This window comes from Phalacrocorax aristotelis, chromosome 10 (assembly GCF_949628215.1).
Source record: "Phalacrocorax aristotelis chromosome 10, bGulAri2.1, whole genome shotgun sequence".
Taxonomy (NCBI): domain Eukaryota; kingdom Metazoa; phylum Chordata; class Aves; order Suliformes; family Phalacrocoracidae; genus Phalacrocorax; species Phalacrocorax aristotelis.
In genome coordinates, this window is record NC_134285.1 from 13,498,998 (window position 1) to 13,526,422 (window position 27,425).

The following is a 27,425-nucleotide window of genomic DNA, read 5'->3' on the forward strand; positions in this document are numbered from 1 at the left end:
AAGCCCCACAGATTATTATACAGTAAGAAAACATATGTCAAAGAAAATGTTCCATAGCTCCAAGATTCACGGAATTAATAGGTGACTCAAAAGGCTGCAGTCACTATTTCAACTGCTTTCATGACATCAGCTTTTTTAAGAAAACCTTTTGACAGCAAAACAACAGAATTCAAATGCCACAAGCCTGGTAAACATAATGAAGGAATTAAGAAGAAAATGAAAATATCAAGGATGACACTGCAGCAAATTTGGCATTCCTGAATTCACCAGTGCCGGTTATATCAAGCCAGCTCTTCTTCCTTTAAATTAAAACAATGTCTGGTCTCAGAATAACTTAATTCCCCGGTATAAATGCACTGGAAAATCCAAGCTGGATTTTTTCAAAAGGATAAGGGTCAGAAATTCAAAGCAACTAAGGAATAATAAAGGAGTCATATTCAGGCAGCCTAAAATCCTCCAAGTCAGTTTGCCCAGGATTGCTTATTGACCAGCTCTGAGTCTGTAGAGCACAGAGAGTATTAAAGTCTGGGACCCTGGTGGAATTTATTCCAAGCCTAAGTCCAAATATTGTCATTAGTGGAACTGACAATATTTAGGTAAATCGATACCTATTTCCCAATGACTACTCACACACTTGTGTAAAACTGATGTCAGCCAGAGCCTCTTACTTTTTTGGTACTGTGGAAATTGTGTACCTGGACAAGCCAGGAGCAGATATCCTGGTGCCTCTCGGTGTGGGTCAGCCACAGTGGTACTGCTCCCATTCCAGCCTGATACTGAGAAAAAGAGTGACTTCATGAGGCTGGGCACGAGCGAATGCTTTACTTTAGAAAATGTGCAGTGTTATATATAAACTTAATCTTTATTAGCTAGTGTAAATATAGCAAAGTTTGCAGTAATTGTACCTTGATTATATAGATTAAAAAAGAGTAAAATCACTTTACTTTTGCTCTTGATATAGGGTGTAAAGAAACAGAAAGAATCCAGATATAAAGAATTTAGCACTGTTTATGAAACCTAAAAGCTAACTTCAGAGGAAGGTGAGCAAAGATCAGGAACAACCGGATGTCTTTTCAGATGTTCTTAGATCTGTAGCTGATATCAAGAAGGATTTAAATTTATACATTCAATAGCCATCATTAGAGTAGCTCAAAATTACTTGCTCTGAATGAACCACCTTAGAAATTTGCATGCTAATTTGCAAGTTTAAAAAGGCACACTGTACATACTACAGCCTGTAAAAAAGAAGTGTAGTTATTTTGTCCCAGCACCAGTCACACCTTCAGCCTGGGCGTCTACGATTAGTGACAGACCAGTCAGCTCTTGGTTTTATCATAGATGGGGAGGTTTTGTTTAAAGAATTGTTCCTGATTTCTGCGAGTAATGTGTTTTCTTCAGGCTTCATCTTGCAACAACTGTCCTATAAATCATGCTCAAAAGAAAATGTTTAGAAAAACAACCAAAAGTTGTACAGCTTAAGCCTTTTGCTAACCATTATCAAAGATCTATAAATGTGCAGCACATATACAAATGATATATACTCAACATATTTAATTATCAGGAGTGGTCACTAGTTTTTGTAAAAGCTGCTAGCAAAGATGAAATAGCAATTTTTTTGACTGTATTTGCAGCAGACGACATCCTGCTGCAACCATTCATGGATTTGTTGAGAAATATAAGATGAATTCACAACAGTCAATGTAACAGAGGAGAGCAGTCACGTTCTGAAGAAACTATGGCTGGAGGACCAGTGACAACACAGAGGGATATTTATACTGGAACAGCATGACTACTCAGTTTAACTTCATTGATATGAAAACAGGAATAGCAAAAGAAAATACTGTCTTCCATTAATAATCAGGAATCTCTTACTGCACTTCTGTTCATGTTTTTGTTGTATTTGTTTGGCGGGGTTTTTGAAATAACCCGTAACACTCACATCCTGCTCTGCGTTGCTTTTCTCTGTAGTTACACAGCTCCATTATAACTTTGCATTTGAAAATATGTACAGGAGTTAAATTTCATTATCAACTTGTCTGAAAAACATTTTCTTTTTAAATCCTGGCTCTTCAACAAACTGTTTCCTAAGTCTTCATGTTAGAGTCTAGGATCTGATTCTAGCGAGAAGATTTGATAAGCATTACGATTTGGCCTTTTTATATGAAGGAGAGTACTCAATTTTTCAATGATTTTCACTAGTCTTTAAAAGACATAAAAGTCTCTGTCTGTGTTGAAAATGTAACTCCTGGATCCACACACTATAACATTTTTATCAAAAAGCTGTATTTCCTCTGCATTTGTAATGAACATATCAGAGACCTAATTGCTTCAAGTCAAGGAAAGTAACCAGTTCTGCACTGTCAAAATTTTGATCCTTTAAAAAGTAGTAGTGGATCATATCAGAAAAAGACCCTTTTTTCCTGCTCAAAAAACCAAACAAGTACACATACAAGCAAAAAAAACCCACCAACAAACAAAAAATCTAAACCAAATCCTATCAGTTCAGCTTCATTCTGTGTTTCAAACAATCAGGAACGCCATCATCACATATCTTCTGCTCTATACCTCCCTGGCTATTCTAATTAATAGTGGCTTGAGGCAGTATTTATTTCTTAGCTCATGAGATAATAGGTTATTGACTGATCTGTGAGCTAATAGCCAAGGCTACATCTCACATAAGTGATTGTGGATTGAAGTTTATCATTGATCCTGTTTCCACATATTCAGAGGGACTGTATATTTAACTGTCACAAAAACAAGAAGAAAAGAACCTTAATGACATTTATTGACTTCTAAAGATGTGATTCCTCACCTGCACCCACCACCAGTTACTGTGGTCAGCCTGAACAGCCACTAACTTCTATTCAGTATTTGCAGATCACCGCGACGGTGCTTCCCTACCAGAAGCTGGAAAACAGGAACAGCTGACACGCTGAAGTCATCTGCTCTTGCAGTGATGTTCTAGATTTCACTGCTTCTTCATCTTGTGGCATTGCCATCTCATCACAGCACAGATACTGAGGAACCATGAGATGAATGAAACAATGACAGAAGAGATTAAAATCAGAATCTAATGGATACATTAAGTGCAACATGGAATTGAATGGAAACATTGAACAGTGAGCACATGACTGGAAGTGAAGAACTGGGTGTAACTTGGAAGGTCCATTCTAATGAAAGCTTCAGGATTATAAAATCTGGTCTCATTGCAGAATATTTGGTGAAAAATATTTGTTTCAGTTTTATCATTTTGGCTGTTCCAAGACATAACATCCAGAACAGAAAAACTTATTGAAACATGTATTTCTGAAATGTATTTCAGACACATGGAGGTTTCAATGAATTGGTATAGTTCTGCAAGGTGGTTTGGGTTCCTCTGAATTGGGATATTTTGAACTGGAAACTATCTGGAGAAAAAAAAAAAAAGGAAATAAACAAATAAACTGAAATATCTGCTTTGTTTAGATGCAACCCAGTATTAAAATGATTATTTTATATAAGAACATTTTGAACTGTTCTAATTGAAGTTAGAACCAGTAGCTTTACTGTTCACCCATTCATACCTATATATGTATATTAAATTAATTAACTCTCTATTGGGAGTCATCTGGAAACTGATAGTGAAAACCAAATGCAGAAAATTACCTAACTCTCTCTTGTAATCTTTTGTTAGTGCTACTGAGAAATGCCATCCGGTTTTTTTTCTGGTCACTGATTCTCCCAGTCGTGTAGGTTATTTTCACACAATTCTGGCTAGCCCTGCCCAGACCCATGTCCTGTGTGAAGTCACAGCTAACACAGGCTCTTTGAAAAGTCTTTTTGAGACTGTGTGCTCACTAAGTGTTTTTAAAGTGTCATAGCAGTTTGGGAATTAATTTCACCCTCCAGTTTCCCAAGACTCTGGCCTTTTCTCAGTTTTAACTGAACTTTTGATTTTCAGGTGCTTGCCCAACTCAGTCAGCATTTCCTAGTTTTCTTGTCCACCTGTATGTAATTTTCAGGGAAGACACTGCTCATGAAGATATGTGATGGGAACCTAGAAAGTTATTACTTTATTTGACACAAAAGTATTTTGGAACAGTGCTACTCAGTGGCATGTGGACCTTGGGTTTTTTTAAGCCAAGTAATGTGGAAAAAACTAATATCAAATCCAAGGAAAAGCATTAAAAAGCTGATTTGCCTGAAGGTACAGAAGCTCCTGAAAAACCTGGTGCTTTCTCATTTTTCAACTATTACAGAGACATAACATTTTTTATTCTCTTGTTTATGTCAGTTAGGATAGCTAATGATATATTATTACATGACCCAGAGCCAGCTCATCTTGCATTAGCATTACATTCTCTTCCTTGTATCTAGACTGCTTTTCCAACTATTTTGTGCCACCCAAACCTTTTCAGATACAGTTTCCATTACAGAAGATAATAGGATTCTTAAGGAGGTATAAGTGCATCAAATATTTTGGCATGGCTACGCTGCTCTGAAATAGCTGAAGAGCCTGCCTGCATTTCCAGGGAACAAGCTCAAGGTGCACATCTACCATCCACTGAGCAGCCTTCAAAGCTTTTATGCAACATTAACATGTTAAATACTTTCTACATGCATCAAGGAGAATACATCTCACAGTTTAATAGTGCACATTCACTGTAAGCATCAATTAAGGGTCAACGTCCACTTTCATTTCCTCTGTATTCAATACAAACCCAATAGTAGTTGCAAGATCAAATCCCAAGCCCAGCTATGGAATATTTGTTATATGATACTGAATTTTTCAGCCCAGGCTTCAGCAGATCATGCTAATTAATGAAGAATTTCCAAATGGATGTCAATGATTTCAACAAAACCAATTCTTTGGGGGAAAATAGTCCTCAGTGTGGAAAGAAATTGGATCTGTTTTGTCAGTTATTAATTTAAATGAAAGACAGTGAGTATTTGTTACTTGCCATGCTGTAGCCTGTCTATTGAATCTCTCTGGAGAACTCTGAAGCTACATCTTCTTAACACCAAGGATCTTCCTATGAGCCTCTTTTTAGGTTTCTAACAACAAATAAAAAAATTCCCTTTGTGATCTGGATTTAAACAAATTAAAGTCATAAAAGAAACCTACTCTGAGACAGCTGAGCTTCACTTAATTTAAGATTAAAAAAAAATCTTGCACTGAATTTCATGACTGGTTGCAAAGACAGATGTCAGCTCGAAGTCACTGGGATCTTTCCAGGGATACACAGCAAAATATAAGACCGTTTCCACGAGTGTTTACATTGCTAATAGACCTCTTAAAAAGAGTAAAATGGAGATTGAGATTTGTATCTGAACATATTGTACTATTTATCAGCTGCACCTGTATTTTAAAGTAATCTTCTCTGAGAACATGCACTAAAGAATTCCAGGTTCAGAGTTGAGGTTGCTATTTCCAAGGAGCTGCATTATAGCCCTTGAGTCCCGTTAGGCTATTTGGTTTCTGTCTTGCAAAGGGGCATACAGCTATGCATCCCTGATTGACACCATAGGGTCCTGGATGCCTGTGGAAAGTTTTTACTCCTCTTCCTTTTGAAAGGATTGCATCTGATAAATGGTGAGCAGTGCTGAGCAAAGCGATTACAGAAGCACTGGAAATGAAACACCTGGGAAGCCCTGCTCTCCAAGCCTGCTCCTTGCTGTGTCAATAACAATAGCACCAGTTTTTGGCCGAGGCTGACGACTACTCCTGCGCAGGGCCAGTCCTGACGTGCAAGTCAAGGTGATGCCGGAGAAGATGAGACTTCCCACACCTTTCATCCCCGTACTATATGAAAAGAAGGAAAGCAGTGCTCTAGCTTTGCCTTGCACAGCTATGAAAGAAGAAGAGGCTGATATTTACATCTGTGAAAAAAAAACCCAAAACAAACAAAAAAAACCAACCAAAGGACTGTTATCTTAACTTGTGCTTCCTACTTATTTTACACTATCGGAACTTCAGCAAGTTTCCATGCAACCTCTATGATTTTTTTTTCGACCAGCTCCTCTTGGCTTCAACCCTTTGTTTCTCTGGGGTTTATAAGCACCCAAGAATGAGGCAGGTGTGCGATCCCAACCTCTCCTTAAATCCAACTTTATTCTCCAAGTCTCAATGAGTGCAGTAGGGTACCCACACACTCCAGAAAGTGGTGAGCCTTGGCAGGATGTTATAAGGCTTCTTCTAAGAAAAGTAATTAAAAAAATGCCTAAATACAAAGAGCATCTGAGTCTTCACAGAGCATGAGAACAGCCAGGCTAGTGACACGATTTAGTACTAGCAGCTGCATCAGCAAGTATTATTCTCATTTCTACTTCATGTTCTTCTAAATTAAAGGCCCATTTTTTTATGCTTTAAATTGTTGAAAAAAATTACATTTTTATAGAGGTAAAATGTACCATGTAGAGGTAAAATATATCAGATAATAAACAGGGAATGACCTGACTGCAATGATGGAAAACAAACTTGTTTTTTTAATCAGTAAACAACATGTTTCTCTAAATAATACATCAGCTCCTTTTCATTTTTCAAGGAAGGGGTTATTATTTTCAACTGGATACCACTCAGTACAGTGTGGATATTTTTAAATACATATAATCATGAACCAAGAAGATGTTGGCATGGTAAAAAGCTTAACAACAATAAAAAGAATGTAAATGGAAAGGTAAAACAGATGAGAACCAGCAATAATGCTTTATATGATACTAATCTCATTTTTAAATAGTTTCTTGTTTCTATGCAAAAAGGTACTTGCAGTCATGCTTCCCACGCAGCTGCATGGCCACGAAGCAGGTTCAGCACTGTGGGAAAGACAAGGGAGTCCTTGACTTCTGCAGTGCCCAGAGGCACCCTGCGCTTGTCATCAAAAATATGCTGAAGAACCATTTCTGATAAAACAGTATTTTCATATTGAGAGAAGTGATGTCTAATTCTGCCAAAATGCAGAGAAAAAAAAAAATTAATACAAAATTAACAAATCCAGTACTGGAAAAGGATGCAAGAGACATGGCTGCTTTACCACCTCCTGCCTGGTGACTACAGCACCTCAATGAATTTCCTGCCTCCTCCCAGGTTTTGCTTTCTATCCCCCTCCAGACTGTCTTCCATCAAGTTTTTGAACAATTCCCAGCACAAGACAACCACGACAGCCTCCTGGTCCCCAGACAAATAAATGTACATAGTTACAGCCTCTCTGCTTTGTTTTTGTAGTAGACGAGCGTTATTCTTCATCTGTCATATCACAGGAATTTTCATTACATCAAAATTTTTTTACTATTAATGATAATGTATGATTTGTTTACCTCACATGAACATGTGATTATTGGCTATTAATGACTATTCACTAAAAATTATTAAATTATCCCCTTCTTTTAGGAAAAACATAGAATTTCTAGACCTTTATTACACCATTGCTTCAGCCATTGCTGAATGAATACCTTACAAAGAAACAGAAAGCAAAAATTGCCGCATGCCTTGGCGCAAGCCCTAACATTAAGAATTTTCAAATAAAAAGAAACAAAAGTGTTTCTTTAATAGGTTGGAATTCACTTGTCAAAGTGAAAAAAAAATCCTTAGGATATAATTCAAGAAAGAGGATGACAGTAAAACACACCATTGATTTTGTGCAGGATTAGGGAATTGTGCCATTTGAAAGGCTCTCAAGTAACTGCAGTTACAAGCAGACAATCTTTTTCTACAATCTTTTCTAAGAAAATACCCACAGAGGTGAGCTCTCTGTCAGACTGAGGGCAGTTTTCCATTTCGTAATATGATTTTTGTTTTTCCCACAAAGGCTGAAATTCTCCAGAGCAGTGCTTTTGCCCTGCTGTGCAGAATATGATCTTTTTGACCACAGTAATCTTGTAATAAATTAAAGTACTCCATTCACCAAGGAAAGTTTATGAGTGATGTACTTCCTCCTACCATTTATTACTAAAGGCTACCGTGTAGTAAATACCTTTCCATTTACAACTAGCAGGTAAAATATTCTGGTTTATTTTATTTCATGATATACCAATTTTAGCAAATATAAGCATATATATACATTTATAAATTTCATTAATGTTGAATGCTCACTTCGACATCACATTGGTGGATTATTTAGTTTATTAGGTTTTTCACATTGACCCTGTAATCTTTCTCTGAAATAGTACAAATCCTGATTTTTTATACTATCTCTGTTCACTAACTTGATGGGTGATGGTATACACGTTTCAAAGCTCTTTCTGAGCTCCCAGAAGTATGCAAGCCTTTGTGCCTATAGAGCGACTTCAGTGTGGTCCATGGGCTTTTGTTGACTTCAGTGATTATTATTTCCTTAGTCACTAGAAAAAGCTCCTGCACTGGGCTCCCTTGCTTCAGGGCAAGGACAGCTGCAGAAATGCTGCCAGGAGTTACAAAGTCTGCCATCTACAAAATCTTCTCTCGTACTCTTATTTCTCTCAGTTGATCATCCCTCTTCCAGTGCACTAGGTACATTCATAATGGGGCCAGATCACTTTTATCCCTACAGTGTCACGTGGGGCTCTTTTGGGGGAGCAGGATTTATCATGCAGGCCCTAGCAGGTGATCAGTCAGATGACATTTTTCGTTGCCTCCCCCTCCCGCTTTGCCCAGTATGGCAGTAAGCCATATTCTTTTTTTCTCGGGTTTCTGTGTCAGCACCTATGAAAGTCCTCCTTTGGAGAATCCTCATGACATAAACATGCCAAAAAAAGCCTTACCTTTTGTTTTAAAAAAAAAATCTTACTTTTGATACTCACTATAGTAAAATTTAGAAATAACAATATAAATATTTCACATACTCTTGCCCCTGACAGACATGCCAGGACGCTGTAGCTGAGCTGGGTTCACTGTGTACTCCTCAGCGGTCCAGGCTGAGAAGGCAGTGGCACAGCCTGGTGCTACCCGACTACGTACATATTTATCCAATGAAATTATCTACTCCGCAGACTGTCTCAAGAACAAAACCAGACTCACCATTTCCATTCAAGTACTGTACACGCTTAAAGGCACAACACAATTAATTCACTGTCACATACAATTAGTAACGACCATGTTGGCACATAACATAAGCTTTTATTTTTGGCTTATGTGCGGCTAATTGGACCTTGGTTCTGGAGAGCTGTACCACAGGCATTTCTGCTGTGAGGAGCTGGTCCCTTCTGCCTCCTCCGAGCATAAAAGGAGGGGAGGGCTCTGCTCACTTTCAGACATTTTCAACAGAAACTTAGAGAACACTTGTGGCATCTCCAATTAAGGATGGATTATGTGATCAGGACTTCAAAAAGTATCAGCATTCAATTTCTTGAGACTGTCTCAGTGACTTCGAAGCACTTTACCTTTCTTATCTGCAATGAAATCCCTCCCTTCCCTTGGCCTCGCAGGACCAAAAGTGCATGGATTACATACAATATTAGACCAACTGATAATGAAGGCTTTTGTCCTATGTATCAACCAATGCACATGCAAAGCAGTCAAGGTGTTCTTTAAGCTGTTGCAAATGTTCATCATGTATGAGCACTCCTAAACTCTCAGGAATGCTCCAGCTGTAAAATCCCCATTACATTGCCTCACAGTGCAATTAATATGAATAAATTACTTACCTATATGGTAAAGTAATACAGACCTTATCTGACCTCACCATATTGAGATAATGTTGTGATGATATTACCATAACAGCATTATGACCATGTTGTGATCACCATCTAACAGCAGCCAATTACTACCTGTTATAACCAGCCAAGTTAACCTTGTAGTACTCATTAAAACAAGAGCATTAGGAACAGAAATTGTGAATTCAGGTTTGTGTACAAGAGGAGATAGCACACGTATAAGCCAATGGGATGGTGCAGTACTGCCATGGGGATGGAGGGGTCAGACACACATCATGAATCAGTAAGCCTATCGATAAAAGCAGTGCAAGGTTAGGCTCAGTGACGTGGCCAAAGGATAGAGAGTTTTAGAAATGAAGAATGAGGATTACTGCCTGGTTGTGGGTGAGGTTCCTGCAGCTGTGCTTACTATGGCAGAGCAGCTGCAAATTCAAACAAAAATGTGGTGCATGATTCAACCAACACATGGTACTATGAGAAATGAAGTACAGTTAGTGGTGGAAGTCAAATGAGAAGAAAATAGTCAGCACCTGCTCACAAGTGGCTTAGATTATCTACAAACCGTTAAAGCCACTCTGGTTTGGATCACAATGAATAACTAGTTTTCCACTTCAATATTAATAAAAATCAAATGCTGTATTTCCAAAATTGAATATTCAAGATTCAGTATTTCCAGCCCAATATTCAAAACAATGGTGGAAGGAAAAGGCACAGATCTTCCAGAGATAACTATCTCTAGTTCATTACCCTAATACCTTTGCAATTACATGCACATACAGAGAATATTCTCCCAAGTGCTTGCATTGTGTATGTGCAAGGGGTCCTTTTACGTAATGGGTTTGATTCTCCCATGCACAGTCACAGTTCGAGGACCAGTTCAGCTGGGCACAGAGCCAGCGTAGACTAATGCTGATACTGTAAACAATTAAACCTTAGACCACACAGGATTTTGGACTGTAGTAGATAAACTTTCCGTATATGAAGGCATTAAGGAGCAGGGCATAAATTGTTATTGCCTGTAACTAGTGGAATTGCAGGCTGCTTGCTTTGCCTTTAACTAACAAATTATTTCTACCACATTATGTCTACATTCTATACATGATCTACAAGAACAAACCCCATTCTTCTCTACTTTTTTTGTACCTTACATAGTGTCTAAGTTCTTTCCAGATGTGCCCAGAGATGTAGCACTGACATTGTTTGGAAGTGACTTTCTTTTTTTTCTTCTTCCAAGAAAATTACTATGTGATGTCTTTTTAACCAAAAAAAAAAAAAATCCTGTAATACATGCTATCAGTGAGACTAGGCCAAAAAGGCACAGCTTGCATTTGGAATAAAAAAGCAGATTTGTAGAAGTGTTCGTACCTGTGAAACTCTCTTGCAGCTGTCTTGCCTCTGCTGATGAGCCGTGCCCTTTCAGCAGAGCTGGTGAGCTTACAGTGATCTTAAATGCATCGTGTTACCACTGCCATAGTGGGAGTTACAGAGGGAAGGAGCATACTCTGAGTTTGCTATATTTATGTATTTAAGGGAGTTTTTAGCAGATTACATTCCTGAACCCAAATTCAATTTTGGGGGTTTGTGGCTACAAATGTTGATTTAAGCATAAATGTATAATTTGCTTGCTGTTCTAGGTGTACTGTCACCTCACCACAGTTCAATCACATTGCTATATTGCGCCTAGTTCACCCTGAACAGCACAGCATAGGAGAAGGGCTCCAGAAGCAAATACACTGAGCATTCATCTGCTTTGCATTGAAAACAATCAGACTGGTTTTGTTCTTCCTTTCTGAAATGTACTTGACCCATTTCTTGACAGACTCTAACCTGCTTTAGTTGTCTGCCACGTCACCAACAATAAAATTATTTGCCAGGATTTTAATGGGAAAAAAGAAGTTTCTGTTTCGTATTATTCTCTGCTCTGCTGTACCACTCCTACTGCAAGTGGCCAGTTTAAACCTGTCCTGGAAACAGTTTATCACAGATTGGTAACGGTGCTGTGTGCATGTAGGTGCTACAGGCAGAGCCCATCGTTTTTCAGCTGCTGGCAAGGGGTCAATACAGTATGACAGTGGGGAAAGAAACCTGATTAAAAATTGTATTACTGGATAAAAGCCTTTTTTCCCAGGCTGAACTTTTTAACTTTTAGAGGGCTCGGAGTGTTGCAAGGGTGCAGATGCAGTGGCATCTTTCTCCTGAAATGATCGCAGTCCATCTTTTGTCTTTTGACACTCCATTATAAGTGGAGACTGATAGTGCCTTGCTGATGCTGGGGAGGTCCTCTCTGCAGCACCTCTCAGCCTAAGTGCAGAAACAGTTTTGTCACGTTGGATAAAAGCTGCTGACTCTTCCTGAGGAAGCCCAGGTTGGGGGATGTGACCTAAATAAACATAAATGTTCTCTGGAGCATGTATTCTGGCAGAGGACTCGGCACGTTGTGTACATTACAAATTGCACCCAATTTTCTGTTTCAGCTGCCTGATTTTTTGTGCTGAAGCTGTTGATTGCTTCCACTGTCACAATTCAGAGAAACATTTTCCATGCAAAAAGAAAAGTAACAGTTGCAAGTATTTAAAGAGTGCTGAAACACAATGTTTTTCATGGTTGTTTTTTATTCCATGCTCCATTGCTCAGTTTTGTATTATTGGCTGATGTTAGCAATATGAGCCCTGATCTCACAATGGCTTATATGTCAAAAAGGCTCAGAAGTTTTGGTGCAGCTTCAATTCTGAGCTGGGTAACTAAAATAAAATCAAAGGTGGTTATGCCACAAATATGTGAGAGCAGTGCCTCTTTGCCCAAGATACCTATCGTGACCCTTTTAGATCTCCCTTCTTGTTGTCCCCGCCACGGCTTGAAATTTCAACAGGGTTTCAGAAACACCATTTTCTGTAGCTTTTCTTTCAGAATCTGCTGTTCCTTAAGTGGCTGGAGAGCAGGCGGTTGGAGGTTCAGAGCATAGGCACATAGTTGTATTTTGTTTTCTACAAAATGTTCTGCCCCAACGCGTTCAGCCCAGAGAGATCTTGTACCCTTCCGCAATACTAATTTTAACAAAACTTAAGCATCTGAAAAACTAGGAAAGAAAGAATGAAATAATTTCAAAATCAACCCTCTAAATATTGGGAGCCATAACTCAGAAGCCCAGGAGGCACCACCCAGCTCTGTTAAACACCATGGAAAGATGCATCAAAGCTCCCAGTGCTCAGTGGCACCTCTAGCAAGGTCTTATCCTCTCCTCTAACACTCCTTAATATTGCTGCCCCAAAACTGAGGGATGGGAACTTGCTGGCTCAGATGATCCAGGAAGACCTTATGTGCTTAATTTGTTGCCAGTTCATTCGGTTTTCTCCCTCACTCTGCAAGTCATGTTTCCACAGTGGGAACTGTAGCTCCAACAGGCTTATTCACAGGACACAGATTCTCTTGATACTGTGAATAAATGTGTGAGAGTTTTCAGCACTAAATAGTGTCAGCCATGAAACAGAAAGCTGTTCTCAGCCATAACCATATGGGAGCTGGCATGCTGCTCTAATAAAAACAGTGAAGAACAAGGCGATAACATATTTACATCATTGTAAAAATTAGAAAAGGGAAGAGAAAAAGATCTGAACTAGCATCATATGATGGGAATTTGTTTTTCAGCTCTGACACAAAGGTCTTGTCTTAGCTTAGAAAATTGATTTATTTTTGTCTTCCTTCATTTCCCTCCATGAACCAGGGAATAGCAACATTCTCCCTATAACTTCCCCACAGTTTTGCTAATTTTCTGACCTGGGAGCAGAAAAAAATATTTGTGGTTTCTTTGCATGCTTTCTTCACATACTTTATTCCATTCATGCTTGGGACATGCACATCATTTGTGTTTTTAAAGAAACTTGGAATTTAATGGGCAATATAGACTATTACTGTATAACAAAGTAGAAATTGAAGAGTGCACAAATTACTAAACTGAAAGGTACAAGCAATTACTGTCTTTAGAGGAATCCATCCTTTTGTGGGTGATGATACATCAGAATAAAGGAGGAATCTGGGGCTGGATCCAGCTCCCATTGAAGACAGAGACTGAGCTCTCATTAAGCCCAAGCAGAGGCTCAGCTATTCTCAGACCTATATGAAATCATGCCATTGCAATACCGTGGAAGAGTTAATGGAGGGAAAAGCAAATAATTAACAATTAACCACTACAATTAGTCTTTTAAATGCTAATTTGTCCCATAAAAATACAAGGGAAAATCATAATCATATGTTTTAAAGAGATTACAATACCAGTTTGAAATTAAAAATAATTCAGCTGGGATAAAAGGAATTTGCCTTGATTTCTGCTTAAAGGCAAGAAACCACCACAAGAAAACAGGGGGGGCGTGGAATGGAAAGAGGACCATATCAAAGCAGCACGAAGCTCTTTTGACTGAAAGGGATGCAAGTTCCAAAGGCTGGAGTTCAGTTCTTCCTTCAAATCCAAAGCATATCTGAGAGACAAGCATAACACATCTGGACTACCCTGATGATGGTGAAGAGTGTCTGATTGATTTCAGAAAGGCTTTTGGTCACAACCAAAATTCAGGCTTTTGCCAAACACACTGATGTTCAGGTAAGGGGTTTGAGCTCTGCAGCTATCTCAAATTAGTGTGACAACCTGAGGTTATTCTACCAGGAACAAAACAGCATAATAAAACTGTCTGGAACAGGAGGCTTTTTGGAGGACTGTCTGAAAGATAACATGCTAAATATAAGCACTCATGATAAATGCTGCTGTAAAGCTGTAACTGATAAATTATAGTGAAGGATCCCCTCTTTATTGGCATAAATAGTAGCAGAAGGCAGCAATCACAAGAATTATCTTTTCCCATGGCAGACTCTTCAGGAAGCACTTCAATTTTCTTTCATGTTTTGGACAGAGAGTTTCAGTCCTTTAGGAACATGACAAATGTCCATGTGTACAATGTTCTCCTAAAAAGCCACACAGGAAATCTATCCCATCCCATCTCATCCTATCCTATCTTACCCTACCCTACCCAGGCTGTGAGAGCCTGTAAGCATCAAATAATCTAAAATTCATTACTTTTGAGCTTTTCTGAGAATAGAGAGCCACCGAAGCCTAGCTGAGCCCTTTACCTCTCCCTTCCCTGTTCAGATTATTCCTTACCAAGCATTTTCTCCACGGAAGTCTGCCATTAGGTAACTGGAGGACACTGAGTGGAGTCTATGCCTCACTGCCCACCTGTGGTCCTGCATACTGAACTTTGGTAACTGTGAAAGCATTAAAAATAAGCAATGAAAACCTCAAAAGGCTATGTAGCATCTTATTAGAAAGCAGAGCTGATATCAATATGGGTAAAATACAATGAAACATTGTCTTAAACATCTGATGAAGGCCTGAAGAAAAATCAGAACGACTGCTTCTCAAAGTTACCTTCAGTGGGAAAACTCCTGATTTCAAACAGACATAGCCTATTCTCTTGTACACTGTGTTATACTATGCCAAGGGTCTGCTCTGCCTCCCAGGTACTGCAGTGTTTTCCACCACCGTGCTGAGGTCTGGATGAAATCCTGTCACTGGAGAGCAGTAGGTAGGTCAAGAGACAGAGCTTGTAGGTAGTTCCCAAGCACTGTAAAGCCTTTCTACACAGGAGAAAACACTGAAGCCCTCAGTCACTAGGGGATGTTAGCAGCAGTACAGCTTAAGTAATCAGGTCATGAAGGCACAGGAGAGAGCCCCAGTGCAACCTGCAGAGGAGGGAGAACACGATTTCCATTTGGGTTAGTACAGTCTAACTTTTTTATTTATCATTACATGAGGTAGCCCACCCATTTATGAAAAAAATTGCTTAATGAATATTTGGCCACCAGGTTTCAGACGTAAACATGCCTATTCAGGTTCCTCCTAATTTAAACAAACTCTCAGGAGCGTGATCCTCTCCTGAATACACTACATGAATGAGGAGAAAGGCAGTTGATGCTGACTTTCATAGACACTCTGTAGGAGGAGAATCCAGTTCAATGATCAGGCAACATCTATCAAAACAGTGGTAACCAGATGGTTACTGTCCCTGTCCTGTCTATCTCTTGACTAAAAACTTGGCTGGCTCAGAAAAGTTGAAGAAATTTCCCTGAAATCCAGCAGGTCCGATCAAAGGTATCAGGTAAGAAAGAAATTAAGACCTGCTTTCTTTATCTACCTAACATTAAACCATTTCCTTTTTTACTATAATGTTTAAAACCTTAATGTCTAGCTATATTTAATCTTCTTCTAGTTCCCACCTGTCTGTCATCTGGGCACCTTACTTTACCACTCAGGCAGGGAGACAGATCATACAAGAAAGATGCTAAGACAGCAAGAAATTCAGCCTCGGTGACCACATAGCCTCCATCTACAATGCCTGACATCTGGTTTCAATTAAGTTTATCTGCATTAATAAAATACATTTCTTACTCAGTGAGGAAGGATATTTTTTAATCTTTTATACCATCATCCAATAAGCTGGAAAACGGATAAAAAGTACATTCATGTGCAAATCAGTTCTTTTTCATTTCCCTTTACTTTTTTTAATCTTACTTCAGTATTTTAAAATCCAACTTCTTTCTAAGTTGTATAAATAATTCCTGTTGGCATTGCTAACAACAAATGTACAAAAATAAACTGTCAGCCGCTGCAGAGGAGAAGATATTCAACAATGAACTGTGCTGAGATTCAGAGGGTTGATAATGACATACGGAGCCTTTCACGTTTTGATCATCAGTTTGGATCTGCAATACGCAAACTGACCTACAGTTACACTCATGTGGTAATTAATGTGGTGATTACCTGGTGGTGTGTATATGATTGCTGGTCTCTATTTACTCCCCTCTGGGCAGATATTCTGCTTGCTTGCTGGCAGTAACTTATCTTCTCTTTTGTTATCAGTCTCAACCATTCAGTTAAAACTAAACAAACTATTCTACCCCTCTCCCAGGCTCTCTTTTCCAAAAAGACCCATGTAACTTTGAGAAGGTAACACTTTACAATGGTTGCTATCCATCTTCCAGCTCACTTTTACTGTCATCCTTTTTCATGCACTGTACCAGTGAAAGAGAAGAAACTCCTCTAGTGGGAACCAGGATGAAAGAAACATCTTTCTCATTAAAGACTATGCTCTCCAGCACTTGCAGTAAAGTCTGGTGACAAAAACACAGACAAATGGGAGAAGAAGGTTTCCCAAGTTCTTTACAAACACCAACTCCCAATATCCCACAAAAACTCTGTGAAGGTCTCATGGATCCTGTTTATATGGACATGCAAACAAAGTTGTGGTCCAGCTTGTTTCTGCTGAGATAGTTCAGATCAGGGGTTGTGTCATCCCTCTGTAGAAACTCTGCACTTTGAAGACAAGCTTGCCCATCATTATCCCTCCTTGTTTCCTTCAGCTCCCAGGGACGGTATCTAGCTGACTCCTAGCACTTCTCTGCCCATGTGCTCTGAAGACTTTTACCATGTAACTTAAGCCAGGTTGTAGCTCTGAGTGATTTGCTCAATTTTAACAGCTCAAATAGGAGAAGTCACAAAGGATATTCAGATCATTTCACTCCTATTCCCTTTGCCCTTTTCCCTGGGAAACACAGCTTTTGAAGAACATGCAAATTGTCAATTCAGATTTCCTGCTAGTGGTAAATATATGTTTTTAATTATTTTATTTCCCTGACCTTTGTTCAATGAAACCTACAAACGCACTGAAGTGTTACTTGTCAGTCAGGTCAGCTTAGAAAATGTCTAGCAGCAAAAGAAACATAAAATGAAGCAGCTACAGTGTAATTTTCTGATCAGTCTAATAGACATTTATTCATTTTGAACCGTTCACATATCTGTCCTACTATGTCATTTGGCAACATCAGACATCTAAAAAATATTCTTTCTCCAGATATAAAGTCTGTAGCTTTCATTAAAATATTCATGACAAGAAACATTTTAGTTAATTGGTGAATTGCTATTACAGTTAAAACATTAATCACTGCTGTGCCATTACTATGGTGTGAGAGAACTTGATGGACTTGCAGTAATTTATGAATAAATACAAAGAATGGGAACACTGTGTTAAGCTTGAAGAAGTCAAGGGCTTCTTCTGTGTGAATGAGAATTTGTGTACAGATAAGTCTGTAAAGAATTTTGTAAAGAAAATATTTTTAAAAAAATAAAAAATCCAATCCAGATACAAACTAACTAGCTTAGGTACTGGCTTAGCTGCTGCAGGGAAAGCAGCACAGAGCGTAAACTCCATCCAGGACTGTGGGTAAGTCCCCTCTGAGCTCTGTCAGCTGTACCACAGATCACGTAAATCCGAACTTATTTTCCCTACACGAATGGCAATCACTGCCGTGCACATCATACATATCCCAGTCACAGCTGAGGAATTACCTATATAAAGTGTTAATTAGAGCAGCCACTGTGTATTTAAGTTAAAAGAATCAACAGTCTGACTATCCTACTTAAAGATTTTTCTAGACTAGAGTCAGTATATTCTGGAGTAGGACAGTCCTTTGAAATATTTGAAGTATTTGAAAGACCTGAGAAGATACAAAAGAAAAGTAACTTTTCCATGACAAAACACAATGATTATACCTGAGACCTGCCACAGGCGGAAGCTCAGGACTGATGCTTCCGCAACCGCATCTCCTTATCCCCATATTATCTGCTAGAAGAGTGACCCGAATTAAAGAAAACAAAACATGAATGAACCCATTTCCTGTGTTTGATCAAAAGCTCAATGAGTTCTGTAAAATCATTTCATTGACTCCTGGTGTTCAGCTCAAGTTTCTGGGAAGGCTGGTGCCAGGGTATGTATACAAATTGACTAATTCAACAATCTTTAAAAAAAAAGACCGAGAAACACTCAAACCCCACCCCCCTGAACAACAAACCCCAAAATGGAATTACTTTCCAGTATTGTTTTCCATCAAAGTATATATGTTTTTATAAACAAGTCTTTTTACAATTTTACCCAGCACGTAGCTATCAGTATCTCAAACAGGAGTTCAAAAATCCAACTATTTTTATCTAATTTAACTATTTACCACATCATAATGATTATAGATCATATCTATTCTCAGATTAACCTTGGGGAACACTTAGATGCTCTTTGGGAAATGCTCAGACGTCTATGGAAACCTCTAATTTCTACATCAACAGAGGGCTTTGCATGCTTGGTTAAGCCTGGAACTGCCTGTTCCTGATTTGTTTCTCCAGATGAATATTTATTTGATTCACAGCCTGTTTCACAGATGCCTTTAAATATATTATCATCAAGAAGCCTAGATGAAAGAAAAGAAACTCTTATTTTGCTTTCCTATGTGTTACTAGTAAAGTAGTCAGTTATTTGACCTTCCAGTTAAGTAACATATAGAGCCTAATCTTAGATATACAAAAAGCCCATTCATTTTGAGATGAGTGTTCTGTTGCTAAAAAGCAATTATCTGCTGAAGTATTAACATGGGTAGGGGACTTTGCTGTAAAAACCATTCCTTGCATCTCTTTTCAGGTTGAGTGGCAAGTTCCTGACTTTGGGTAATTATAGCAGAAAAGTTGGCAATTTTAGAAGGAAGGCTGGGTAATAAAAACAAAAAGATGTACAGGTCAACAGGCATGGAAAGAGAAGTGATAAGGCAGAAAATGCAAATAAACCACATCAGAAATCTTAAAGAGAGATAGTGTGAGATCATCAGTGGCAGAGTCAATGGAGTTACTCTGCCTGCACTTGGCTGAGTCCGCCTGCCCCAATGAATCCATATGCAAAGCCAGCCATCTGAAATTGATTAATTCAGCTACTGCCATAAACTAGAAAATAAATTGTCTGATTAATAAAAGATACTCTAGCATCAGCTATGATCAGTGAATCACTTCTTCTGATTTTTCTCAGCTTTCCATTTGCAATGCACCCTTCCCCAGCTCCTTGGAATCTTCCAGTACACCTTAATTACCTACAGTGAGCAATTGCCACTGAGTTGTGGGCAATGCAATGAATCAGTTTAAAAGTACAGCAGCTCATGTGCAACTTCAGCTACAAATTACTGCATTAAAGAATACTAGCCACCCAGAAAATCCCAGAAGAACACATCATCGTGGTTCAAACTGAGTATGAAATCTGTAGGTTCAAGTTTGAACGTGTTTCTTATTGGATTTGATTTACCACGAGAGACCCAGCATAACTCGTGTCTTGTATGTAACTCCATACAGAGCTGTGTAGAAGTCTTGGAGACTGTTTAGGAATGATTATAAATGAAGCTGTCAGATGCCTGTCCCCGCAGGGCCATTCGTTTGTCCATAAAATGACAATGTTAATGCTCTACTTTCAACAGCTTTTTTCCATAAGTGTGGACATGATTTTGAGCTCATATGAAGTCCAGACAGCCAGAAATTGTAGCCAGGTCCTGTGGTGCCATTTATCCTTGTCATTACATCCTCAGTGGATAAGAATTAAAGATCCAGCTGCCAATTACAGCAAGAGTCACCCTTAAAATAGATTAACATGTGCCTCAAGTTATATCCATTCAACAGCCTAATCCTGCTCCCAGGGAATTCTGTGAAAGCTTCCTGACTCCACTGAAATGCTCTCCTGCCCAAACCAATGCAGCTGTATTAACACAGCTGAGGCTGGGAAACCCGTGCTGTAATGGGGTCAGGAGAAAAATCAAGGTTATTCACCTCAATGATTTGAAGGAAGTGCCAAGTGCCATAAGCTAAATACTGGGATGTACTCAGGAATAGAAAATAAGGATTTAGCCCTATCTGAGTAGGTATAAATGCACTTGCAGATTTATATTTATAGCCAAATATAAGGAAAGCTATGCCTTTTTAAAATTGGAATAGCTGTTATTCATTCTGACTCTGTGGATTTGTAATCAGCTTTATCAGTTTAATGCTTTGTGACACCACCTTCCTCAGGTTCAGAGACAGTTGAACTCAGTTTGTTAAAGCCCTGGGTATTCCTTATGCTTGATTAATAAAAATATCAATGTGGAATTTAGCAAAAGCAGGAAATTGAAATTTTTGGGAAGGTAGATACAGCCGTTAGACCTAGTAGAGAAGACTACTGAAAATGCTAGGGGAAAAGCCACATCAAAGCTGAACTCGCCAACTGAGATCAGTGAAGAATAAACACTGTATGCCTGGTAAGCTGGAAAATGAAGTCAAACAACACAGCAGGCTCTCTCTAGCGGTGCGTGCATTTCCCAAAAGCTTGACAAAGAGCTGACAGTGTTTCAGGATTCCCAGAATATGTATCCACTAATCACATACAAATAAGTGGGTCATGAATGTATTTAAATCAGTTTATCTATGCAAGGGCTGTCTGCAAAGCCTTTCTGTTTAAGAGCAGTGGGATCCACTGGCTGGCTTTGATGGGGTTGATAAAGGAAGAGGAGTTCCTCCATGTCAGGAGTCAGGGCACCGATGCTCTCTGGTGTCATCGTACTCAGCTGTTCCTTTCTAGCCACTGGTGCTGTCTCATCTTGTGTTTTTAGCTATTTTTTGTAAAAGGACTTGGAGAAGCCAAGTTGCCCTAGTTGCAGTGACAGTCATCTTTTACACAATCTCTTTCAAAACCAAGAATAACCACAACTTAAGGGCAAGGAACAGGACTACTGGCAAACCACAGGGCCCATATGCCACACTAAGTGCCACCAAGAGCTGAAAGCCTTGCAGATTTGGTTTCTTGTTCTTGCCTCGGCTCTGTCTTTCAAAGCAGGAAATCATACAGCCCTAAGTGACTTATTCCAGCTACATGGAAATCCACAGATATATTTTTAAAGTGTTTTTACTGTAAAGCAAGGTCAGAGATTATGCTACTAGATGAAAAGGAAACCACCACTGAAATGCAAAGCTGAAAATTTGGGGGGGGGGAAGAAAGGGTTCTATAACTCCCACAATGAAGCCAAAAATTCTTCTTAATATTTCTGCATCTGAAAAAAATCACAGACCCCTGAAGCCAAAAATTCCCATCAATATTTGTGGATCCAAAACAAACCATACCCCCTATTTATATGATACTTATATTTACAGGAGAAATCTAATCTCAAGGGGATGTCATGATTGTTATGACATTGAACTTTCCTTCTTCTCCAAGTTCACACATTCAACCTTCCCTTGCAGCATGCTAAATCAAGGCATGCAAATCCTTTTTCACAGCTCTGCTCCCATTTAAGTTGATGGCAAAACTCCCACCGAATCGAATGAGGGTATAATTAAGTCCTTACATTTCAGTAAACTCCATGCAGGTATCTCACAAACCTATAGACTGAGTAAAAATTTAGTATGTAGATGTCACAAAGAATCCAGAAGAATGTGCAAAATAAAAAAAGAAAATTTCATATGCATTTTGGCCAACTCTAATCATCCCTCTACTAATCCTGCTGTTCTGATAGAGAGTCGCATAAAGTCTTGTTAAAGCAAGTCTCCCCATTTTCAGACCTGCCTCTGAACAAATATACCACCTACATCTTTCAAATTCAGGATGATTGATCTGCAAAAGATCATACTCTGTCCCTTTTCTTCATGCTGACACTAACTTTCTCAACAGCAGGTTGCTGATTTGGGGATACAAATATCTGCTTAATGTGTGGCTGCACTAGGTCCAAAGAAGATAAGATAACCCCAGGATTACTTCTGCAGAGTCTTTGTGCAAGGTGGCTGTCCCTAACAATATGAAAAGTTAATCCTCAAGGATGCTGCCCCCGAGGATTCAGGGAACTTACACTTAAAGGTACGTGTAGATTACTGAAGGGGAAAATAACTGGCCATAGTTTAATGAATCTGGCTAGCAAACAGCAGAACTAGAGGTTTTCCCCATAGATCATGCCTGGATATGTGTGCAAGGTGTAGAGAGAGGGAACAAGGACCTAGCAGACAGGGTCTGTCAGAGTCGTCAGAGAAATAATTTTTCCCCAACTCCATGTCTGAAAGTGGCGTTTCAGGAAAAACATGGTTTGCTGTGACTTGGAAACCCCTACAAAACCATTGCTTGCCAGAAGCACACACAGGTTTGTAATCTCTTGTAAGTATTAGTTTTGGAAGATGGCTTTAGAACAACTTCCACCTCTTTGCAAACTGAGCTCGAGCTCCGCAGGAGAGCATCCTGGATGCCCTGTTCATCATCCTCTGCATTTAACCTTACTGGTTCATCCCTCCCCCGCTGCAGTCCCGAGCCTTCCTCTGCAAATGCTGCCACACCAAGACTGGTGTCACATGCAAGAGGTAGTGCCATGGTCAGTAAGAGCAAGCTGCTTTCCCACAGGAAGCCCCCGCAGGGCCTGCTGAGCCTTGATAAAGAGGTGTGATGCAATTCTCTCCTCCAAGTGAGCACAAGGCAATAACAGGAACAGAAGTTAATAATTCTGCTAAAATAAAGGACTGAAAGTAAAATAAGAGGAAAATGAGAAGGAAGATGCTTTGCTAACAGGGGTGCCTTCTTCAGATACATCTCCTGAAGCACCAGTCTGCAGCTGGGGGCTGCGCAATGCACTGGGGTGCAAGGCAGGAGCCACGCAGAGATGCTTGCCCTGCTTTCCAGCCTTGTGCTCCCAATGGCGGGGCTTCCAGCGATGATCTGGCACCGGCATACATCAGAAGCACCAGGCAAATGGCAGTATTACGATCTCTGCCCTCATTATACACAGATTTAGTAACCTACTCTGTCAAAAAAAAGCACTGAATCAGATGGGGTGGCTGCGGACCACAGTAGCAGCTATCTGTCTCGTACATCTTTGTACTGTCACTTTCCGCAGCAGAGGTGCAGTGTAAGCAGCAAGGCAGGAAAAACTCTACATCTGCCTAGCACAGAGACACCTCACTACTGCTAAAGCCTGTGATTTATTCCCTGCATGAACACCAGCTTCTCTTCCCATTGCAGGAGAGTGTATGAGCAAAGTTCTGATCTCCTAGTGCTGTCACCTTTTCACAAGTTGCTGTCATTGCGCCTCCTGTGAAGCATGTCATAGTGGGGCAGAAGACAGGGATGCTTCTCTGAACTGATGTGTCAATGCAATTTAAGCATTTCACAGCCAGATTCTTGGCACAGGTTTTGATGGAAGTCAGTGGTGCTGTGCTGATTTACAGTTTGGGGCTACTTTATTTTTGGAGAGCTGGACAAAAAGGTGGGAATTAGTATTCCCTAATATATGAGCAAAAGGAGGGCCACTGAGAGGCCAGTATGGGGTTTGCCAGGGAAGTGATCCTGGGAGAGCCTGTCTTGGTTACACAAGCTGGTGACCCTCAAGTATCTATTTCCAGATACAGCAGGCAGGTGTCACCTCTCTCTGTTATAACGTCCAAAATACAGAGGTTTATGTGTAATCTGTTTGAACTTGTACTCCCTTAAGTCAAGGAAAAGAAACCAGACCTCATATTTAAGTCTTTTCTCTAGGATGAAATGACTTGCATCCTGACGATGACTTTTAGGACAACCCCGATGCAGCCTGAATATGAAGTTTTCAAACTTAATTATACGCACCGAAGAGCAAACAAGACCATCTAAACACAAACACAAGCTTTCTCCCATGGTTTTAATTCCCAGTGACTCACGTTGTAGAGATATTTTCTTTCAGGCATTAACTGTTGAGATATAAATAAGAAATATAATTTCTGGACCAAAGCATCCATGCCAGTGAATGGATACCATTTGTGAGCAAGCAACAAATTGTTCACTTCATCAGACTTTTCCTATTACAAAAAGACATTATGACGGCTGTTTCAGTGGTAAGGCATACAGCTCGTATCCGTTTTAGCGTGTGTACAAACACTGGGTCAGCTCCCAACTGAGGTGCTTTGTAGCCTCCTAAACACCACAGGGACAATGCCACTGTGACACACACAGTCATAGAAACAGAGACACATTTAGAAATCTTCAGCCCACAGAGAAACTTGTCATTTCCAATACGGCTATACCACTGATTTAGCAAAGAAAAAAACTTGCAGTTGGCCCTACCAGATCAGGGCAAACCTCTAGGCAGCTGTGAGTCTTTCCTCTGCCTACAGCCAACTTTGCAAAGTTGGAGGAGCAGAGGGCTTCCTTCGCCTAGCTCCTGGGTCAGTGATGTTCAAAACCCTTCAGGGTTTTCCAGGGAAGCTCGAAAATTCTCCAGGGAGGAGAAAATTTCTGCCTCAGAGGCGCCCTATTGTAGGCTGCTGGGAGTTATTCTCTGACAGCTTTTGGACTACGGTGCAGTTTCATTTCTCTTCTGTCTGAAGACATTTATTTGAATTTGCAAACAATTTTTGCATATGTTTTTATGCATATGTTCTTTTATTTATGCTGATGATGCATGAAGTATGTAGAATCACCTTCCATGTCTCGAAGTCATGCACCAAGATTTTTTTTTCCCACATCTCTGCCTGCTCCAAATATAAGGAAAGGTATCAGAAACGAGTGCTAATCAGTTTTCTTACAATGTTTCTTCAGAACAAGTGATCCAGGATAATTTTTGCTGATCTGGTTTCCTGCTCATGAAAATGCCCTTCTTGGATGATGGCTAATTATGTAATATAATAGTTTATCCTTCTAATGTACTGATTTACTTAGTGAAGCAAATATGCTTGCGTATTTATTCATGTCATTTATGTAACTGTTTGCACATAGATTTTTCAGTTACTGTGACATAATTATAATTATATTGAATTAGCATAAACGGTGCATTTTGCAGCTCAGGAAGCATTCCCTTTTGATTTCAGGGGCTAAAAGAGGTGGGAGGATGCTTCAACATTTGAGAATGAAACACACTCATTAACTGTAGCTCAGTTTACGAACTTGAGAGGTTAAAAATGATCTACAAAAAAATCTTTTAATCAAGATGGATCAAGTCTCTCCACTTAAATGCATTATCCAAATTTGCAGTCATCTCTAGTTAATGAGTCAGTCTGAATTAGCCTTTCAAAAGAATTAAGGGAAAAGAATCAACACTTTGATGGTGTTTGAAGTACACGTTGAAGTAATTGAATCAATGCGTTAAATCTTAGATGAGATCTTTTAATCTGTGAACTGGCAATAGAGAACATTGTGGCTGAAACTAGATGCAGTGGTTAATTTTGATGAATTATTCTGTACAAGGAGGTCCCACACAATAGTAGCTTATCTGAAAGCAGAACTTGCTTATATTCACCTCACACTAAAAAATACAATTGGGGTTGAAACGTGCCAGTTCTTCCCGTTCCATTCCCCTGTGAATTCAAGATATATTTTATCCTTTAGTTCAAGGCTTATACACTAATATGTTGTGAAAACAAGATTTTTTGAGCAAGGAGTCCAACTGGGAGGGATAATAAAACTTTTATCTTTCCAGGTCTCTGGGGTGGCATCAGTTAACAGATAGGCTCTCTGCATTCACACTGTAAACCTACTCTGAAGTTCAACAAGATTATTAAATTGGGAATTTCCTACAGTAGGACAGTATGGGAAATCCTGTCTCCTCAAGGAGTAGTTTAAGTGAATCTGTTTTAACAAATAGTGAACCAGATCTCTCAAGATCCTGTTAAGATTAGATCCTGCATGTGTAGGTATAGAAGGGCTGGCACACAGGAGCTCTTTGAGCACTTTTCCTACTAGAATGAGTTGCTAAAGGGAAGAGAAATCAGTCTCACTGGGTCTTTGTGTTAGTTGTCCTAGTCTCCTGGCTGACCCTCTCTGTGTGAAACTCCCTTTGAAGCAAATAAGACCTTACTTTTTCATTAACAGTCAGAGTTAATTCCTGTAATATGATGAAACAATAACCAAGTATTTTTTTCAACAAAGTGATAACTTCAAAGCTATCCATATGCTTGAATATGACCTGTAAAACCACCTGTCCTTTTATGTTCTCCAACTGTGAGTGGCTTTATTCACTGACTGAGCTCAAAGGACAAATAAAAGCAGGCATCAGAATCCCGCTCTGAAAAAAATACAGGTATGTTCAAGAAGGGATAACTGTGGCTCCTGAAAGCTGCAGAAACTGACAAAACATTTCTGAATTAGGAGTTCTTTAAAAACTGTGTGCTACTCAGGTACCACACTATAAACCTGCTGGGAAAGTGAACACATAAATAAACCTACAAATCGAGGCTTTTACCCAAAATGAAATACAGAAGAGAGTCAAGGATGAAGCTGGCCGGGGTTGGTTTAGCCACAGTCTGGATGGAGGGGCAGCACTGCCATGCTCCTCCCAGGCCATGCACCAGTCCTGTCCCTGCACACCGAGGATCGAAAGCAGAAGCTGAAGGATGACCCAGAGCTATGCCAGAGATAAAAACACTGAGCTTGTTTAATCTCTCATTCATTCAGACAACAGAATGCACTAGTTTGCTCATTTGCTTTCCCTATTTTTATTTCCTCCTCCTTCTTTAAATTGTCCCTAATCAGAAATCTGACAAAATCCCCTCATCTTCTCTGGACAGAAAATAATTCAAAAATCAGAAAATGGAAAAAACAGTCCAAAGAGTCTTCATTTCACTCATGTTAGTGGAAGGAAAGAGGAAGCTCCATCTAGCAGCTGGGTGCCCTGAGCCCACTGTGAGCTGAGGATGCAGGTCATCCCTGGGAAAGGGGCACAGCATCCACCTGAGTTGAAAACAACCCCCAGTCAATGCTCCTGGCTTGACAGTGTAGAGCTGCAGCTGCTAGCCAGAAACACCACCATGCTTAGGAACCTGGGTGCCCACGGGCGACTGCCTGTGGCTGCTGGAGCCCTCCTGTCCTCCATGTCCCCTGCCTGGAGCAGGCTGCCCACAGACCTCCTTTCAGGGGCAGAGCAGAAGGTCTCAGGTAGGATGCCCGCTATGCAGACAGAGATTTGCTGTCTGAGAGACACTGGTGAGGGATAAAAGA

The 27,425-nt window shown here is 39.7% G+C and overlaps 1 long non-coding RNA gene across 4 annotated transcripts in view; it reads right to left on the reverse strand.

Annotated features, from left to right (window-relative positions):
• LOC142062639 (uncharacterized) overlaps positions 1-27,425 on the reverse strand; it is a 117,570-nt gene that overhangs the window by 20,456 nt on the left and 69,689 nt on the right. For all 4 annotated transcript variants that reach the window (XR_012662524.1, XR_012662523.1, XR_012662521.1 and 1 more), the window contains exons 2-3: positions 2,813-3,017; positions 669-776 (exon numbers count right to left, since the gene is read on the reverse strand). This is a non-coding gene — a long non-coding RNA (uncharacterized LOC142062639). The remainder of the gene's footprint in view (positions 1-668; positions 777-2,812; positions 3,018-27,425) is intronic.